A 6,168-nucleotide genomic window follows, 5' to 3' on the forward strand; every position below is an offset into this window, starting at 1 on the left:
ATGACACACAATGTATCAGTATCATGACACACAATGTATGGATATCATGACACACAATGTATCGATAGGGTGCCAGCCACCTTTGCCCATCAGTGCCGCCCATCAGTGCTGCCAGTCAGTGCCACCTATCAGTGCCCATCAGTGCAGCCTATCAATGCCAGTATAAAATAAAAATGAAAAAAGTGTTCAAAAAAACAACTCGCCAGCCAGCTTGCCAACAACCAAATTGACCCGTCTAACAGTATGCGTTAAAAACAGGGGTTTAGTTAGCACATATTTGCAAATACATACGTAAGCCACAGAGCCACGTCACGGCACCCTGATATTCTGTGGTCCTAACTCTACAAATTTGAGTCCCCATAGTAGAAGGACATGTATTTAATGGATAGACCAAGGGCAGGTGCTCATGTTTTACTTTACAGCCTATCAGTGTCCATCAGTGAAGGAGAAAAATTACCATACATAGTTACATAGTTAGTCTGGCTGAAAAAAGACAAAAGTCCATCCAGTTCAACCATTAAAAGAAAAAAGTTACAATCCTACACCCACAGTTGATCCAGAAGAAGGCAAAAAAAAACAGCAAAGCACGATCCAATTTGCTCCTGCAGGGGAAAAAATTCCTTCCTGATCCCCCGAGAGGCAATCGGATATTCCCTGGATCAACTTTCCCTATAAATGTTATATCCAGTTATATTCTGTGTATCCAAGAAAGGATCCAGGACTTTCCTACAGCAATCCACTGAGCTGGCCACAACCAACACTTGAGGGAGTCTATTCCACATTCTCACAGCTCTCACTGTGAAGAAACCTTTCCGTGTTTGGAGATTAAATCTCTTTTCCTCCAGACGTAAAGAGCGCCCCCTTGTCCTCTGTGATGACCTCAGGGGGAATAACTACATCGAGTTCACTATATGAACCACTGATGTATTTATACATGGAGATCATATCCCCCCTTATGTATTATACATGGAGATCATATCCCCCCTTATGTATTATACATGGAGATCATATCCCCCCTTATGTATTATACATGGAGATCATATCCCCCCCTTATGTATTATACATGGAGATCATACCCCCCTTATGTATTATACATGGAGATCATATCCCCCCTTATGTATTATACATGGAGATCATATCCCCCCCTTATGTATTATACATGGAGATCATATCCCCCCTTATGTATTATACATGGAGATCATATCCCCCCCTTATGTATTATACATGGAGATCATATCCCCCCTTATGTATTATACATGGTGATCATATCCCCCTTATGTATTATACATGGAGATCATATCCCCCCTTATGTATTATACATGGAGATCATATCCCCCCCTTATGTATTATACATGGTGATCATATCCCCCCTTATGTATTATACATGGAGATCATATCCCCCCTTATGTATTATACATGGAGATCATATCCCCCCTTATGTATTGTACATGGTGATCATATCCCCCCTTATGTATTATACATGGAGATCATATCCCCCCTTATGTATTGTACATGGTGATCATATCCCCCCCTTATGTATTATACATGGAGATCATATCCCCCCTTATGTATTATACATGGTGATCATATCCCCCCTTATGTATTATACATGGAGATCATATCCCCCTTATGTATTATACATGGTGATCATATCCCCCTTATGTATTACACATGGAGATCATATCCCCCCCTTATGTATTATACATGGTGATCATATCCCCCCTTATGTATTGTACATGGTGATCATATCCCCCCTTATGTATTATACATGGAGATCATATCCCCCCTTATGTATTATATATGGAGATCATATCCCCCCTTATGTATTATACATGGAGATCATATCCCCCCTTATGTATTATACATGGAGATCATATCCCCCCCTTATGTATTATACATGGAGATCATATCCCCCTTATGTATTATACATGGAGATCATATCCCCCCCTTATGTATTGTACATGGAGATCATATCCCCCCCCCTTATGTATTATACATGGAGATCATATCCCCCCCCTTATGTATTATACATGGAGATCATATCCCCCTTATGTATTATACATGGAGATCATATCCCCCCTTATGTATTATACATGGAGATCATATCCCCCCTTATGTATTATACATGGAGATCATATCCCCCCTTATGTATTATACATGGAGATCATATCCCCCCTTATGTATTGTATATGGAGATCATATCCCCCCCTTATGTATTATACATGGAGATCATATCCCCCCTTATGTATTATACATGGAGATCATATCCCCCCCTTGTACATGGAGATCATATCCCCCCTTATGTATTATACATGGAGATCATATCCCCCCCCCCTTATGTATTATACATGGAGATCATATCCCCCTTATGTATTATACATGGAGATCATATCCCCCCTTATGTATTATACATGGAGATCATATCCCCCCTTATGTATTATACATGGTGATCATATCCCCCCTTGTGTATTGTACATGGAGATCATATCCCCCCCTTATGTATTGTACATGGAGATCATATCCCCCCTTATGTATTATACATGGAGATCATATCCCCCCTTATGTATTATACATGGTGATCATATCCCCCCCTTGTACATGGAGATCATATCCCCCCTTATGTATTATACATGGAGATCATATCCCCCCCCCCTTATGTATTATACATGGTGATCATATCCCCCCCTTATGTATTATACATGGTGATCATATCCCCCCTTGTGTATTGTACATGGAGATCATATCCCCCCCTTATGTATTATACATGGAGATCATATCCCCCCCTTATGTATTATACCTGGAGATCATATCCCCCCTTATGTATTATACATGGAGATCATATCCCCCCTTATGTATTATACATGGAGATCATATCCCCCCTTATGTATTATACATGGAGATCATATCCCCCCTTATGTATTATACATGGTGATCATATCCCCCCCTTATGTATTATACATGGAGATCATATCCCCCCCTTATGTATTATACATGGAGATCATATCCCCCCCTATGTATTATACATGGTGATCATATCCCCCCCCCCCCCTTATGTATTATACATGGAGATCATATCCCCCCTTATGTATTATACATGGTGATCATATCCCCCCCCCTTATGTATTATACATGGAGATCATATCCCCCCTTATGTATTATACATGGAGATCATATCCCCCCTTATGTATTAGACATGGTGATCATATCCCCCCCCTTATGTATTGTACATGGAGATCATATCCCCCCTTGTGTATTGTACATGGAGATCATATCCCCCCTTATGTATTATACATGGAGATCATATCCCCCCTTGTGTATTGTACATGGAGATCATATCCCCCCCTTATGTATTGTACATGGAGATCATATCCCCCCTTATGTATTATACATGGAGATCATATCCCCCCTTATGTATTATACATTGAGATCATATCCCCCCCTTATGTATTATACATGGTGATCATATCCCCCCCCCCCTTATGTATTATACATGGAGATCATATCCCCCCTTATGTATTATACATGGAGATCATATCCCCCCTTATGTATTATACATGGTGATCATATCCCCCCCCCTTATGTATTATACATGGAGATCGTATCCCCCCCTTATGTATTATACATGGAGATCATATCCCCCATTATGTATTATACATGGAGATCATATCCCCCCTTATGTATTATACATGGAGATCATATCCCCCCTTATGTATTATACATGGAGATCATATCCCCCCCTTATGTATTATACATGGAGATCATATCCCCCTTATGTATTATACATGGAGATCATATCCCCCCTTATGTATTATACATGGAGATCATATCCCCCCTTATGTATTATACATGGAGATCATATCCCCCCTTATGTATTATACATGGAGATCATATCCCCCCTTATGTATTATACATGGAGATCATATCCCCCCTTATGTATTGTATATGGAGATCATATCCCCCCCTTATGTATTATACATGGAGATCATATCCCCCCTTATGTATTATACATGGAGATCATATCCCCCCCTTGTACATGGAGATCATATCCCCCCTTATGTATTATACATGGAGATCATATCCCCCCCCCTTATGTATTATACATGGTGATCATATCCCCCCCTTATGTATTATACATGGTGATCATATCCCCCCTTGTGTATTGTACATGGAGATCATATCCCCCCTTATGTATTATACATGGAGATCATATCCCCCCTTATGTATTATACATGGTGATCATATCCCCCCCTTGTACATGGAGATCATATCCCCCCTTATGTATTATACATGGAGATCATATCCCCCCCCTTATGTATTATACATGGTGATCATATCCCCCCTTTATGTATTATACATGGTGATCATATCCCCCCTTGTGTATTGTACATGGAGATCATATCCCCCCTTATGTATTATACATGGAGATCATATCCCCCCCTTATGTATTATACCTGGAGATCATATCCCCCCTTATGTATTATACATGGAGATCATATCCCCCCTTATGTATTATACATGGAGATCATATCCCCCCTTATGTATTATACATGGTGATCATATCCCCCCCCCCCTTATGTATTATACATGGAGATCATATCCTCCCTTATGTATTATACATGGAGATCATATCCCCTCTTATGTATTATACATGGTGATCATATCCCCCCCCCTTATGTATTATACATGGAGATCATATCCCCCCTTATGTATTATACATGGAGATCATATCCCCCCTTATGTATTATACATGGTGATCATATCCCCCCCTTATGTATTATACATGGAGATCATATCCCCCCTTATGTATTATACATGGAGATCATATCCCCCCCCCCCTTATGTATTATACATGGTGATCATATCCCCCCTTATGTATTATACATGGTGATCATATCCCCCCTTGTGTATTGTACATGGAGATCATATCCCCCCCTTATGTATTGTACATGGAGATCATATCCCCCCCCCCTTATGTATTATACATGGTGATCATATCCCCCCTTATGTATTATACATGGAGATCATATCCCCCCTTATGTATTATACATGGAGATCATATCCCCCCTTATGTATTATACATGGAGATCATATCCCCCCTTATGTATTATACGTTGAGATCATATCCCCCCTTATGTATTATACATGGTGATCATATCCCCCCCCCTTATGTATTATACATGGAGATCATATCCCCCCCTTATGTATTATACATGGAGATCATATCCCCCCTTATGTATTATACATGGTGATCATATCCCCCCCCTTATGTATTATACATGGAGATCGTATCCCCCCCTTATGTATTATACATGGAGATCATATCCCCCATTATGTATTATACATGGAGATCATATCCCCCCTTATGTATTATACATGGAGATCATATCCCCCCTTATGTATTATACATGGAGATCATATCCCCCCTTATGTATTATACATGGAGATCATATCCCCCTTATGTATTATACATGGAGATTATATCCCCCCTTATGTATTATACATGGAGATCATATCCCCCCTTATGTATTTATACATGGAGATCATATCCCCCCTTATGTATTATACATGGAGATCATATCCCCCCTTATGTATTATACATGGAGATCATATCCCCCTTATGTATTATACATGGAGATCATATCCCCCCTTATGTATTATACATGGAGATCATATCCCCCCCCCTTATGTATTATACATGGTGATCATATCCCCCTTATGTATTATACATGGAGATCATACCCCCCTTATGTATTATACATGGAGATCATATCCCCCCTATCAATAGGTCCTATATCTCTGTCCTTACAGCTTCACATTACAATCACTCATGGGGTTCAACCTCTGAAACATGTCTGAGAAAAGGTATAGGGGGCGCCTGTGCTGACATATTGGTGAAGCTGTGAGCTCCAGGCTGTTGTGCCTGTCCAGAGTGCCTACTCATCGTCAGTGTTCTCTGTACAGCACTGTGGTATATGTCAGAGCTATATAAATCTATAATAATAGTAGTGTGTGACTGTGGGGGAGGGGACATTAGAGTGTAAGCTCCTCTGGTGCAGAGACTGATGTGACTGTGGGGGAGGGGACATTAGAGCGTCAGCTCCTCTGGTACCAGAGACTGATGTGACTGTGGGGGAGGAGACATTCGAGTGTAAGCTCCTTGGTACAGAG

The sequence above is a fragment of the Staurois parvus genome, unplaced genomic scaffold (genome assembly GCF_062004578.1).
Source record: "Staurois parvus isolate SC_StPar_1 unplaced genomic scaffold, SC_StPar_1.0 ptg001071l, whole genome shotgun sequence".
Classification (NCBI taxonomy): domain Eukaryota; kingdom Metazoa; phylum Chordata; class Amphibia; order Anura; family Ranidae; genus Staurois; species Staurois parvus.